Raw genomic sequence first — 15,250 nt, forward strand, 5'->3', positions numbered from 1 at the left:
TTTTTGACGCGTTTGTCATTTGATATTGCTTAATAGAAAATTACAGTGCACAAACAGAGAGAGGGAGGGAGGGAGGGAGGGAGGGAGGGAAAGATGGCATACTCTGTATTGAGACTTATAACTAAATTTAGTCACACCGGCAGGAAAAACGGTAGCAAAATGTGAGCTTTAATACTTGAGTTTCATTGAGTAGCCACATTTTCTCTAGTCTAGACATCTACTATTTGATTGTCTAATTACCTCCTTTGTGGAGTTGCCACAGACCTGAACTTTGACTTTCTTTTGATAAAAATCTTTATTTATTGCCACAAAACCACGGCTGGCAGAATTTGTTTTGCACAACTTTTATGCAACATCTGCATTGGCTCTAAGCCACACCACCCCTATTGATAGTATATCCACCTCTCTGGACTGTAAAGACATGAGGGGCTAATCAGAGGGCAGACTCCATAGGCGCTACAATGTCATCTTCAGAATCAAAGGTCAAATTTGGTTACATTGTGAACACATTGAGCATTAAACTCTTAGTGACTTAATGATGTAATGCTGAGAACAGAATTTGCCTTCATCCATTTTTGATAATTCAGTGACAACAAAATGATGACCCTGCACTTTATGACATATGGTTGTGACTGCTTGTGTATGAGAGCTGTGTATTTGCATGAGTGAAGATGATGAGATGAAAGATGAGCCCTTTCACTGAGCTCGAGAGCTCTAACCTCTCGCAGTCTGCCTCAGGGGATATCGCTCTGTTTCAGCACACTAGAGAGACCACAGTTGTCAGTGTTTGTGTGTCTGTGGGCGAGATTGGGTATGCTTATGGTTTTTTTTGCCTATCTACAACTGAGGACTTCTTTAGGAAGGCAGCATTATGAGCAGAGAAAACAGATCTTTCTCTTTATGTTAGTAGGCTAAACACTATGAATGATCTTACAGGCCACTTCTAAACAAACCAACACCCACACATAAACACAACTGTCTGCAAGCACATCTTATTCCTACACACAGACTAACAGGATCCATAGGTTTCATGCATTGTCACTAGAGTGGAACTCAAGAGATCGACGATTGTGTCATTTGAGGAAGCTCTTGCTCTTTTTCAGCAGGCAGTTGGCCAGGGGTGTCATGCTCAATATTTTTTCATGTATGCCATTCCTTTTACACAATTTACTATAACATCTACAGAAAAATTCACACATGTACCTGTAAGTATTTTCCCTCACAGTTCTCTTTTTTTGCATTGTACTACTTGGTTTCGAACCTTTGTACATTTTTATCATTAATGTCAGTACCACTGTTAGTACTAGAGGCATTTGTTTATAACTGTAGCTTGGTAAAAACTTCAGAGGAGAAGGTGCCATAAATGGAAAGCTTTGTTCGCTTCACCTATTTGGTTTTACTACCAAAACTCAACCCACACAGAACAGGACTTGCATCTGTCTACTGTGAATGCATTGCATGAAATGCAGAGCATATGACATCAATATCAGTTTATTTCCACAAATTAAGCAGGATTGCTTTAATTCCAATTGCAAACTGTACTGGAGTCCCCTCCCCTGACCCAAGTCTTAGGTCCGGTTTCTTGGTGCACACTCAAGTTCTGATATGCAAGTGCACAGTCAACTGAGTTTGCTGTAGTTGCCATTCTTATGAAGCGATGACATCATGATTGAGTGAGGTTTTTCTTTTTTTTTTTTTTTTTTGACATATCAGTAAGTGAAGGATCTAGAGTAACTGTTATGTATATGCTATAAAAACAACATTTAGAAATAGTATTAATGAACAGAATATTATGTTTGTCCTTATTCCATGTATTAAGTGCTTTATGGGTTAGATTAAATAAGGCAGCAGACTGCATATTGTTGGCTGACTTGGACATCCTAATTTGTTCGCACATAAAGTCAGAATGATAGTGAGAGTGGAGAGTCTAAAGGCTTTAAAACTAAACTAGGAATTTCTGTGCCACTTGTGTCATCTAATAGTATTGCAAAAACAAAGGAGTCTTTTCAAACATATTTCCTGAACACTCCCCCCATCTTCCATTGGTTGGTCAAACAGGTAGTTCAGTTCCAAACTCACAACATTGGTTGAGCTGAAGTTGCTGTGTCGGGCTGGTTGGGATCAATCAAAAGAGCATTGTTTTGATAGCACCACAGTTGCGCAGCAACGTGGAGCAATGAAGCATGGTTGCTTTATAATTGAGTTTTACATAAAGTTTGATTATAAACCTTTTAAGGGTCACTTTTTTATTAATAGTGAAAGTGGAGAAATTACAAGAAGTGATGAGGAGAAGAGGGGAATGGGGATTAGGACACAACATGGGCCAAATTCAAACCCACATCTCCCATATGATGAGCACCTCAGGCCAATGTTTCTGGAGTATATGTGGTAATCACTATAGGCCATGGCTCCAATAAGGTCACTTTTAGAATTAGCAGCCTTTTCTCCAACACTTCACACTTATTCAAACATTCTCTAATTGTCACTGCTTTAAATCAACTATGTCCGTTTAGCCAGATGGTTCCCAGCAGAAATACACACATACCCTTTATAGGTCTCTATGGATGCAGAATGGCACGTTTATGCAGAAAATGGAAAGCATGTTCATCATTAACTGCCCACCAAATTATGTGAAGATCAGTAACACACAAGGTCAAGGACAGGTGTGAGTGTGAGAGGATAAAATAACTGTCTGTGCAGTCCAATAATGTTGCTTGATAAGTGGTTGGGGGTCAAATATGGTTGCGCTACAGCCAATATGTTTTGCTTTGAGGCCGCACACAATGTTGGCTCATTCCTGTTGGTCTCTTTCTAGAGGCATACACAGAACATGGTCTTGTATTAAACAGAACACTGGAGATCAAGACACTTTTTAAAAGTTTCAATTGCTACTGTAAACACTCAATATGCTTTATGCTTGTTCTGCTTCCAGCTTCTTCTGATTGGTGCATAATTTTAAAAGCTGTGCTGCTTAACAAAAATAGACCCAACCTGTGTGCATAGACCAACAATTAAAACATAGTACAAACAGAATGCAAGAACACATCATGCAATGTAAAAAGTGTAAACTCAATAAAAGAAAACATTTAGCATAATTACTGCCTTAGATTTTTAAGTAAAATTAGTTAAAAGTAGGGATGCAAATTTGGGCAAATTCTTTTAACCGTGTAAATGCCAGTATTTACCGGTTTTTAACCGGTTAACCGATAAGCCATGAATCAAATAAGTGGTCAAACAGGCATGGCAAAGGTCTATACTGGCTGAAACAAAACAGGCTCACATGACAGATATGCATAGTTAGCAATAGTTGTTACATCAACATTTAAATTAACAACTGTATATTTCCTCCTTATATTTTGTAACAAACAATTATTGAATGGATTGCTTGCACGAAGGGCTGTTCCATTGTCAATTTTTTACCACAGCGGTGGTTAAGGGCCAATGCCGGTGAATGGTGTTATATGGTGGTTGAAGGGCGGGGGAGAGAGTGCATGCAAATTACACGTTTATTGCACATCAAACTTTAAAAAGTGTTTCATTGAACACAAAATAAAAATTAAACCCTATTTAAAACATCACATGTTTCCAGCCACACTGAATACACATCCGGAATGCGGTGTTAATCTTGTCAATTAAATTACACACAAAAATGTTTAAGTTTTTATTTTATTCCATTTACAGAGATGGGATTATGAGTATAATTTTAACAATTTTACTTCAAACGTGGACGAAAATATGTGACAATGTTTTAGAAGAAGAAAAACCTTGTTGAATAAAACCTTGATTATTCAAATGATCCAGTCTTAGTATTGTGGGTTTTTTTTCCATCTAAGCTATCAACAGAATAAATATATTATTACAATTTACATCAGCAATTAATCGAATGCACAACGGAGCTTGAACAGCTGAACTTGTAGAGAGTTTTGTGAGGAAGGTCCCATGCATGAGCCCCGGTAAACGGAAAAGCTTTTTAATAACCTATATTCAAACGCGTCATATAGCCTTTAAATAAGCTTAATCAGCTACAGTATATCAACAGTATTAATATAATATTAAGTTAAATCTGTGAATCAATGAAGGCAGCAAATGCACAATGGAGCTTTGAGTTCTAGTGCGCATAAACGGGCACAAACCCTTTCTTTCATGTTGTTTGTTAACATGTTATCACGAATAAACTCTCATGTGCATTAGTTTGTGAAGGAATTTAGAATTGTAACTTCAGTCTGGGATGAAAGGACGTGTAGTTGTTACACCTAGTCATGGTGTGCGTTTGACTTGAGTTGCTTGCTAAATGTGTATCTTGTGAATATGCCGTTACCATAACAATTTAACTTTAAAATCCAATTTTACAATTTGCATTCTGTCTTCATGGACAGAATTATCCCCCAGCACACATTTTATATTTCCTTGTCTATCAGACTGAGAGAAAGCTAGTGGTTTATGTGTTATCTCTTGAATTAACCTTTCGTTTAATTTTTAACCAATATTATTAGTCAAACAGATTGTTAATTGGTTAATTAGTTGACAGTTAATTGGTTAACTGTCTACATCCCTAGTTAAAAGTACTTAATGACCACTTTGAATTAAGCATAATTACAGCTGAAGAAAATCTTAAATTTGAAACTCTGAAAACTCATAAAACCAAGTAGAAACTATATAAATTATTGTAACAGGACTCTGTATTGTTAGTGGTATTTCATGAAGCAAATTCTTATGATGTTAATTCTCCTTGAAGTCGGACATCATCAGTAAGCTGTGGGACCTTCAGTCCTGGCTTCAGTGTCAGTCTGCAATCTCTTTCCCAGTTTCTGTCCCCCTCTATCCTTCCCTTTGCCATGATGTGGCCCTTTGATGTTAAGTTTGACCTCTGATTTGCCACTCCCTAGCGTGTGGAAAGTGCCACTGTTTGAGTTGGCATTGCAGTAGCCCAGTTAAGGGCTACTTAACTATGCATTTTGGGCTCCAAATGCATACACATGCTCACATACCGTGACCGTGGTAGTCTGACTGAGGCATCCAACTCTGCTGTATGGATTAGTGGAGAGGACAGCCAAGAGAAAAACAGGGGGTAGGGGGCAAGGGGTTGATTATCTGTGTGTGTATGTTTTGCGCCTGGTTCATTAACAGTCATGGACAAGGTCTCGGCCTGGCCAAGACCGGATGTAGCTTTTCATTCTGTTCACTCTGGTAATGTGTTTATAGACTGTGATGTCTTAAATGGCCTGGGGTGCTCCTTAGTCTTTCTTGTTTTCTTTTCATTGACTTCCTTGTAACTTCGTGTCTCTGTCTCGCCACAACATCGAGAAATCTGGAATCCGTGCAGAGATTCTTTTGCCATGGAAACCCAGCCAAGCAGACTGTTTTTGAAATGACTGGCTGGGGTCCTAGTGAGCTCTCTCTCCTTTCTGCCTCACTTTTGCTCACTCTTTTGTTGTGTGTTAATTAAAGCAGAAATGTGGTGGATTGTGTTTCAGTGGTTTAGGAGGAGATGTGCTTGGAAAATCTGGCACAAGCTCTGCTCACATCCATGTCTTATCACCACTTTACTGCCCCTCTTTTACCCCATCACAATCACTCTGCTGTGTGAGAGGGGCTGCAGATGGGATGGTGCAGAGTGGGATGGATGAAATGAAAGGAAAGTAAGACATGCAGGGATGGAGAGTGCATGACAGAGGAGGAGACAGGCCCAGGATTTTGCATGTTGTCTTTATAAAGTGGTCCTCAGTGGAGCATTATCATGCTGACATGAAGTCTTTTTCTTCCTCACCTTATTCATTTCTCCTCAGCAGAAAACACTGAGAGCACAGCAGTAATTTAATGCAATGTGAGTTAGGGGTTTGTTAAAATCCCTAATCCGTAGTACAAGTAAGAATAATACAGAAGCGGCCTTTGAGAATGCACGTCAAAGGGAAACTGTGACATCACACGTTGTGACGCGACATTAGGCGGTACAGGAGAGACATGATCAGTAGAGGGCAGTCGTGTTTCATTCTTTGAACAAGCACCGATTTCTAATGGTTTAGTCAATGAGTTCATTTCTCATATGGGACCACCTTAGCCAGTTTTAAAAAAATGCACATTAAGCGATATTGATTGATATTGACTATGAGTATAAATGTATGAAAATGTCACACGTTTCATTTTGATATATACTATTTCGTTAGGCTACACTAATTTTTCACTGGTCCTTTCTCGTGCCGAAGCCGATACAAGCAGCAATTATCGGGGCCAAGCAGAGGAATGGCAATCATTTGTGAAAATAGCATTTTTGTGAAGATTTTAGGTAAACTGCTTGAAAAGCATTGAATAGAATCACTTGTAATGTAATATACATTGTTCTTGGCATCAGCCAAGGAGTCTATCAATGGCAATAGACTAAAATGATCAAAAGTTATTAATTTTTTTAGAAATGTCATTAGTCATCTGAGTGTGTACATAAATACACACTCAGATAGATGTAAACTATTTTTTTATTTCATAATAAAATTGATAAAACATTTAAATAAAATAAATTAAAATGTAAATAAATTCCTTACAAAATGTTACAAATGTTTTCTTCTTAAGTTGTCATATGAACAATCAGACAATAAGTATACTGAATAGCTAGTATAGTATAATATATGGGATGCTTTTTTAGCGTTTTTTTATGTTTATTGGATTATATTACCTTCATATCCGACTTTAATCTTGACAAACCTTTTATCGTTTGAAAGCTACAAGTCTCTAGCTTCGAAATATGCCCACTGTTTTGCGATCTGAATGACATCATTACAGTAATGCATTAAAATACGGAAGGAGTGGATTTTAAAATATGCAACATGTGAGAGGTATTACTTATCTTTTATATCTACTGGTGTTGATCTGATCGGATGATGGCAGGAAATTCAAGCATACAATCCATGGTAAATGTCCACGATTGAAAGTAGACTCGACCATTTTATCGACTGATGAAACTGACTGATCATCTTTTGCTTGCGTCATCACTTAAATTAAAATGTCTCTTATCAATAAAATATTGATTATAAAGCTAATTTTATCAATCAGCATCGATGTCTTGAGGTCTCCGCTATTCTGGTGAAACTTCCACGTTGTTTGAGCCCACCCACGAGTCTCTCTGTGATTCACAGGCAGAGCTGTCAATCAAACCAGATCAAAGGCTCCATGGCCTCTCCAAAATGCCCATTGGCTGTTTCAGTGAATAGATCCAGCCAGTGGATCACTAGTCAAGATTTGATTGACAGGTCATGTAGCCATTGGTATGACATTTCTATGGGTACAGGGGTTGGCCTTACTCATTCCAGATCAATGACGCCATCCTAGTGTTTGTTTGGATAGAGAACCTTAGGCCACCATCACTCTCTGAGCTTTCTTCCATTTCTGATGACCGATCGGAGCCAAAATCTAGCTGCTTTAGCTGCTTTCAATGGATCAATGGATCTAGCCTACAATCTATCTAGATTTGAGGACTTTGGAATAAGTTCCATGCAGTTTTGAGGAGTAATATATGCCAAATGGGCAGGAGCGCATATTCTGTGTTTGGACTCATAGCAGCTATAGGGCTTAAGCTAAATGCACAGGTGCTGATCAGAGTGAATGTATGGGCTCTTTGGATCATTTATTATTTTATTTAGTGGTGTAATCAAACTATTATATAATTTATGATACATTTGTTAGAAATAATTACTGGCTTCCATTGCTAACAAAACTTACACTGTAACCATGCATTATAAATATAATTATAATAAATATAATCTGTATTGAATTTTATATAATGTTTTGCAATAAAATAGTGTGTCCTCATATGTGGTTTGAGTGGTCACTTTTGGTACTATGCCTAGTAAATGTTTGATAAATATGGTATTTTATAGTGCCCGACTGATATATCGGTTGGCCGATATTAGCTTTTCACCGATATATTGGTATCGGCGTATATTTTACCGATATGCGCCAATATGAAAACTTTTTTCAGAACATATTACGCAGAAAACATCATGGTTACTGGTGTAACCTCCGTTCCCTGATGGAGGGAACGAGACGTTGGTGTCGATGTAGTGACACTAGGGGTCACTCTTGGGAGCCTGAGACACCTCTGGTCTTTGATAAAAGGCCAATGAAAATTGGCGAGTGGTATTTGCATGCCACTCCCCCGAACATACGGGTATAAAAGGAGCTGGTATGCAACCACTCATTCAGGTTTTACGCTGAGGAGCCGATATAAGGTCCGGCCATTTCAGCGGGTAGTTCAGCGTTGTGGCAGGAGGGACACAACGTCTCGTTCCCTCCATCAGGGAACGGAGGTTACACAAGTAACCATGACGTTCCCTATCTGTCACTCACTCGACGTTGTGTCGATGTAGTGACACAAGGGGTCCCTATACGAAATGCCACAATTGGCTGAACTGTGTTACGTGAACTGGTGGTGTGTGGTGGGCAGACTTGCTGTGTGCCTCATAGCCAGCACATCAGGTCGACACATAACCTCCCCCAACAGTTATGAGTGTCGAACGGCCCTTTTTGGGGACAAGCCGACTACCCAGAGATAGAGACAGGCTTAACCCAGTCGTGGCCTCTTTCCCCTTCTCTTTTTCCACTCCCTAAAATGAAGGGAGATTATCCGACTGGGCCACCAGGTCTAGTCGGGGGGTGTCCCTCCCAAGGGGAGGACACTGCGGAGACCACACCTCGCCCCAAGAGAGGGGGGGGTATTTAAGTGGAAGAAAACATCACATGGTCTTTCCAACCATATGGAGAGCCTTCAAGGTGATCCTGCCCAATGGGGGAGGAGTTACTACAACATGGAGACTGGGGCAGAGGGGCTCTGCCCAAGGAAGACGCAGTTTGCCAGCAGGGAAATGAATTAGCAGAAGATATAAATCGCATGGGGTTAGCCTTACAGGGAACCGCCACATGCGGAGCACCTACCCCAGAACCGGGCTCTTAGCGCGTGTACTGGGCCGGCAGCGAGTCTCTCCAAAAACTCGACTGCCACAGGGCTCGGAGGAAGTCAACCAGGGAACAACTTTTGTGAACACTACTGGGAATTAACAGCACACGTCTTCAGCTCAAAAGGAGGTGGAAGGCACTATGTGCAAGTGATACACCTGGCCAGCTATCCCGGGCTTATCCGCTTGTGTTGTGTGCCACTACCTGGGATGAAACCGGTTCCACCCGGAGGTTGTAGAACCTTGCAAAGGTGTTGGGTGTTGCCCAGCCCGCTGCTCTGCAAATGTCTGTTAGAGAGGCACCTCTGGCCAGGGCCCAAGAAGCCGCTACACCACGGGTAGAATGGGCTCGTAGCCCTACCGGGGGCGGCCTGTTTTGGGCGAGATATGCCATAGTTATGGCGTCAATGAGCCACTGGGCGATCCTCTGCTTGGAGACGGCGCTTCCTTTCCGCTGTGCACCAAAGCAGACAAAGAGCTGCTCAGAGATTCTAAAGCTCTGCGTGCGATCCAAATAGATGCGTAAAGCGCGCATCGGACACAGCAACGACAGGGCTGGGTCTGCCTCCTCCTGGGGCAGCGCTTGCAGGTTCACCACCTGGTCCCTAAAAGGAGTGGTGGGAACCTTGGGCACATAGCCCGGTCGGGGTCTCAGGATCACATGAGAATAGCCCGGAACGAACTCCAGGCACGTTTTGCTGACAGAGAATGCTTGCAGGCCACCTACCCTCTTGATGGAAGTGAGCGCAGTCAGGAGGGCAGTCTTCAAGGAGAGTGCCTTAAGCTCGGCTGACTGCAAAGCTCAAAGGGGGCTCTCTGTAGACCCTGAAAAACTACAGAGGTCCGATGAGGGAACGAGGCGTGACCTGGAGGGATTCAGCCTCCTGGCGCTTCTTAGGAACCTGATGATCAGATCATGCTTCCCTAAGGACTTACCGTCGACTGCGTCGTGGTGTGCTGCTATGGCAGCAACGTACACCTTCAAGGTGGAAGGGGACAGCCTCCCTTCCAACCTCTCTTGCAGGAAGGAAAGCACTGATCTGACTGCGCATCTCTGGGGGTCTTCCCGTCGGGAAGAACACCACTTAGCGAACAGACGCCACTTAAAGGCATACAGGCGCCTCGTAGAGGGAGCCCTAGCCTGAGTGAACGTGTCTACCATCGCAGGGCCAGACATGGAGATTCCAGAGGTCTGGGCGCGGGTGCCGGATGGTGCCCCTTCCCTGAGAAAGAAGGTCCTACCTCAGGGGAATTTGCCCGGGGGAGCTTTCGCGAGGAGCGTGAGGTCCGAGCACCACGTCTGGGCGGGCCAGTAGGTTGCTTACCAGGATGACCTTCTCCTCGTCCTCCCTGACCTTGCACAGGGTCTGTGCAAGCAGGCTCACTGGGGGAAAATGCATATTTGCGAATGCCAGGGGACCAGCTGTGTGCCAGCGCGTCTATGCCGAGGAAGACCTCGGTCAGGGCGTACCAGAGCGGGCAGTGGGGAGGATTCTTGGGAGGCGAACAGGTGCACCTGTGCCTGTCGAATCGACTCCAAATCAGCTGGACCACCTGATGGTGGAGTCTCCACTCTCCCTTGAGGGTAACCTGTTGTGACGGCGCGTCCGCCGAAGTGTTGAGGTTGCCCGGGATGTGAGTGGCTTGCAGCGATTTGAGGTGCTGCTGACTCCGTTGGAGGAGACGGCGGGCGAGTTGTGACATACAGCGGGAGCGCAGACCGCCTTGGTGGTTGACATATGCTACTGCTGCCGTGCTGTCTGTCCGAACTAGCACGTGCTTGGCCTGGATCAACGGCTGGAACCTCCGCAGGGTGAGCAGAATTGCCAGTAACTCGAGGCAGTTGATGTGCCAATGCAGCTGCGGACCCGTCCAGAGGCCGGCGGCTGCGTGCCCATTGCCAACAGCGCCCCAGCCCGTTTTGGAGGCGTCTGTCATGACCACGACGTGCCTGGAGACCAGTTCTAGGGGAACACCTGCTCGTAGAAATGAGAAGTCGGTCCAAGGGCTGAAAAGACTGTGACAGACCGACGTAATGGCCACGCGGTGTGTCCCGTGGCGCCATGCCCATCTCGGGACTCGAGTCTGGAGCCAGTGCTGAAGCGGCCTCATATGCATCAACCCGAGCAGGGTGGCCACCGCCGAGGATGCCATATGCCCCAGTAGCCTCTGAAGAAGTTTCAGTGGAACCGCTGTTTTCTGTTTGAACGCCTTCAAACAAGCCAGCACCGACTGGGTGCGCTCGTTCGTAAGGTGTGCCGTCAAGGAGACTGAGTCCAACTCCAAACCAAGAAAAGAGATGCTCTGAACTGGGAGGAGCTTGCTCTTTTCCCAGTTGACCCAAAGCCCTAGTCGGCTGAGGTGTGAGAGCACCAGGTCCCTGTGTGCGCATAACACGTCTCGAGAGTGAGCTAAGATTAGCCAGTCATCGAGATAGTTGAGAATGCGAATGCCCACCTCCCTTAACGGGGCAAGGGCTGCCTCTGCGATCTTCGTAAAGATGCGAGGAGACAGGGACAGGCCGAAAGGGAGGACTTGTACTGATACGCCTGACCCTCGAACGTGAACCGCAGAAAGGGTCTGTGTCGAGGAAGGATCGAGACGTGAAAGTATGCATCCTTCGGGTCTACCGCGCGAACCAATCTTGATGCCGGACGCTCGCTAGAATATGTCTTTGCGTCAGCATCTTGAACGGGAGTCTGTGTAAAGCCCGGTACTCGCAGGTCCAAGATTGGCCGCAACCCACCGCCTTTTTCGGTACAATGAAGTAGGGGCTGTAAAACCCTTTCTCCATCTCGGCTTGAGGGACAGGTTCTATCTCGTCCTTCCGTAGGAGGGTAGCGATCTCCGCGCAAGGTAGCAGCGTTTTCGTCTTTCACCAAGGTGAAGTGGACACCGCTGAACCTGGGCGGATGCCCGGCGAAGTGAATCGCGCAGCCGAGTCGGACGGTCCGGACCAGCCCTCGTGACAGACTGGAAGGCGCAAGCCATGTGTCCAAGTTCCACGCAAGGGGGACAAAAGGGACAACGTCATCGGATGTACCGGCAGGTGGGGCCTCGCGGCGGGGCGGAGCTCGAGATGCCACACCACGTCCTGGTCGTGCTTAGTCCGAGGACATCGAAGCACTTACCTGGCTCCTTGTGACCACCCCCGGAACAGCCTGGGACGGGGGAGGAAGAGGCCTGTCCTCGTGACCCGTGGAGACTGTCACATCGGGGGCGGATTTCTGCCACAGCTGGGCGCTCAGGGCAGGAGACTGCCGCTGGAGCGCCAACCTGCCAAATGGAGTGGTGGATGGTGGTCGTGATGCCAGCCGTACACACTGGATACGTGACCCAGGGAACAAGGAAACCACTCTTGCTGAGCTCTTGAGTACTGCAGCCACTTGGGCATGCAGCGCAATTAAATGCAAAAGGTAACAAAAAGATGAAGATCTGCTTACCAGCTCCAGAGCAGTGGGTTTCGTTGTCCCTGGGTCGCCCGTCTCAAGGGCGCTTTGAAGCCTTTCACGGGTTCTGGGCGGCCGCGAGACGGGTGGCGTCTGCTTCCCGCGGTGGGCTCCTCGCCGGGGCTGGGCCGAAGGGGCGGGCTGCGGCGGAGCCGGTGCAGTCACCGCAGGGGGACGCCCTTGGCGATGAGTAGATGGGGTGCGGGATCTTGAGCCGCGCCGGGGCAGGATATGCCGGCTAGCATCCATCTACTGCTCTACTATCGAGAACTGCTGGGCAAAGTCCTCGACGGTGTCACCGAATAGGCCCGCCTGGGAAATGGGGGCAGCAAGGAATCGTGTCTTGTTGGCCTCGCCCATCTCAACCAGGTTGAGCCAAAGGTGGCGCTCCTGGACCACTAGTGTGGCCATTGTCCGCCCGAGAGACCGCGCCGTGACCTCGGTCGCTCGGAGAGCGAGGTCGTTCACCGAGCGCAGTTCCTGCATCAATCCCGGGCGGAACTACCCTCGTGCAATTCCTTTAGCACCTTGGCGGACTTGCAGGAGAGCCATGGCGTGCAGGGCGGAGGCGGCTTGTCCAGCGGCACCGTAGGCCTTGGCCGTCAGAGACGACGTAAACCTACAGGCCTTGGATGGGGGCTTTGGGCACCCGCGCCAGGTGGCGGCGCTCTGCGGGCATAGGTGCACCGCGAGCGCCTTTATCCACCGGGGGATTGCCGAATAACCCTTGGCTGCCCCACCATCGAGGGTAGTGAGAGCGGGGAAGCTGAAAAGATCGGGACCAGGCAGTAAAAAGTGACTTCCGCGACCTTGTCAGCTCTTCATGCACTTCCGGGAAGAAAGGAACGGGGCGGGGCGTGGCTTTGAGCGGCGCCGCGAGCCCAGGAACCAATCACCGAGCCGCGAGGGTTCAGGGAAGAGCGGTGAAATCCACTCTAACCAACGCTCGCGGCTGCCCGGGAAAGCATGTCGTCATCTCCGCGTCAGCCTGTGACTGGCCGATCGACCCTGAAGGGTGGAGCCCAGCTGAGACTTCTGACTGGACGAGCCCGCTCTCCGATGCTGCGCTCGAGAGCTCATCACATTCGCGGGCTCTGAATAAGAGGTCGAACTCGCCGTGAGACGAGCCGGCGGACTCACCCGGAAGCCCGATCGGGGCAGACGAGCGTGCTGGGGAATGGGAGGTCTGCGGGGGGATACCCGGTGGAGGCGGTCCCATTGGGGTCCCCAAATCGCCCCCAGTGCTAGCCGCGCTGGCCTCAAACCTGTGGGTAAAAGGACCGAGGCGGGAGCCTCTGGGGTGGCTCGCTTTCTTACGAAGGCGAGCCGCGACCGCAACGTTGCCATGGACATATTCTCGCAATGAGAACGTGACCATCCACGAACGCTGTCTCCGCGTGAGCAGTGCCCAGACACGAATGACAGTGATCATGACTGTTAGAAGGCGAGAGATAACGAGCACAACCAGGAATAACACACAATCGGAAAAACATCTTTAAAAAGACGCGTCTTTAAAAAGACGTTCTGTGTGTGCGCTCTTTTAGAGAAATATATACTCTTTTAGAGGGGAAAAATGCTCTTTCAGAAAATATACTCTCTAGTTTTTCTGCCGAAGCGCCCAGGGGCATTCTCTGCAGTGCACCAGTGCAGAGGAGGGAGAAGCCGCTGGACTGCGCCGTCAGATCCAGCAGAGGTGAATGAACAGTAGTATTCAGCTCAGTGAGCATGACCGTTCGGCTCCGAAGAGAAAATCTGAATGAGTGGTTGTATACCAGCTCCTTTTATATCCGTATGTTCGGGGGAGTGGCATGCAAATACCACTCGCCAATTTTCATTGGCCTTTTATCAAAGACCAGAGGTGTCTCGGGCTCCCAAGAGTGACCCCTAGTGTCACTACATTGACACCAGCGTCGAGTGAGTGACAGATAGGGAATCATTATTTAGAATTGGTGTCATTATGTTGTTTGTACAGCAGAGCGCGCTCCGACTCCATTGTTTACAGAGCTGACTCTGAGCTGACGGTGGCTTTGCAGAGAGTTAAATGGTGTGGATTTGAGCGGTCTCTTCTCGTTAAATTGTTAACTAGTTTGTGAAATACATACTGGAAAAATTAATAAAAAATTACCCCATCATTTTATATAACTAAATTAACGTTAACCCTGTCCATGACAACCATGTCACTCATGTTTATCACATCTGTTTGCTGTTAGCCAGCTATAGTTTTTCAGTGCAGTAAGTAATGTAGCAGATTGAAAGGCAAACATCAGAGCATCTTTTTGCAGCATAGCAGACAACGGTGCAGTCGTGGATTGTGTGTGGCGAGTGTTGATTTCACGCTTCGCTGTTACCTAGTTGGTGAGACACAATGCTGGAAAGTAAATAATGTCCATCTTTTTCTCTCCGTGGCAACGAGCTTACAGCTAACTAGCTAACCACGTAGCTACTTTCATTGCTTGACAATGTGTAAACATGTATTCACCAAACTGTTTTGTTCACAGTTTGGTACCCCCTTCAACCGAACAATTCCAGTCGTTGCATTTATAAAATGTAATATTTAAAAATCTGGTTTTCCAGACATTAAAATAGGATACATTATAAAAGTAGATTTGATAAATAGTATATTTGCCCTGTGTAAATAATAGTATATAGGAACTGTATCTAAAATAAATGAGTGGTGATAAATACTAATGCAACAGGCTGGAAAAATAGACATTTATTCATTTTAATATCCTATATAAATATATATATATTTTGAATGTGTTGAAACGTGAACCGGGCAACACACCCTAAAAACGGCACCATTAGATCGGTTTCATGCTGAAGAGCCGCTTAAAAGTAAGTTTTTTTTCTCTCTTATAA

General features: G+C 46.0%; 1 protein-coding gene across 1 annotated transcript in view; it reads left to right on the forward strand.

The window, feature by feature from the left end:
* The window catches only part of LOC127432331 (transmembrane protein 132C-like), a 463,488-nt gene that overhangs the window by 76,402 nt on the left and 371,836 nt on the right, over positions 1-15,250 (forward strand). The window lies entirely within an intron of this gene.

Source organism: Myxocyprinus asiaticus, chromosome 4 (genome assembly GCF_019703515.2).
Source record: "Myxocyprinus asiaticus isolate MX2 ecotype Aquarium Trade chromosome 4, UBuf_Myxa_2, whole genome shotgun sequence".
Classification (NCBI taxonomy): domain Eukaryota; kingdom Metazoa; phylum Chordata; class Actinopteri; order Cypriniformes; family Catostomidae; genus Myxocyprinus; species Myxocyprinus asiaticus.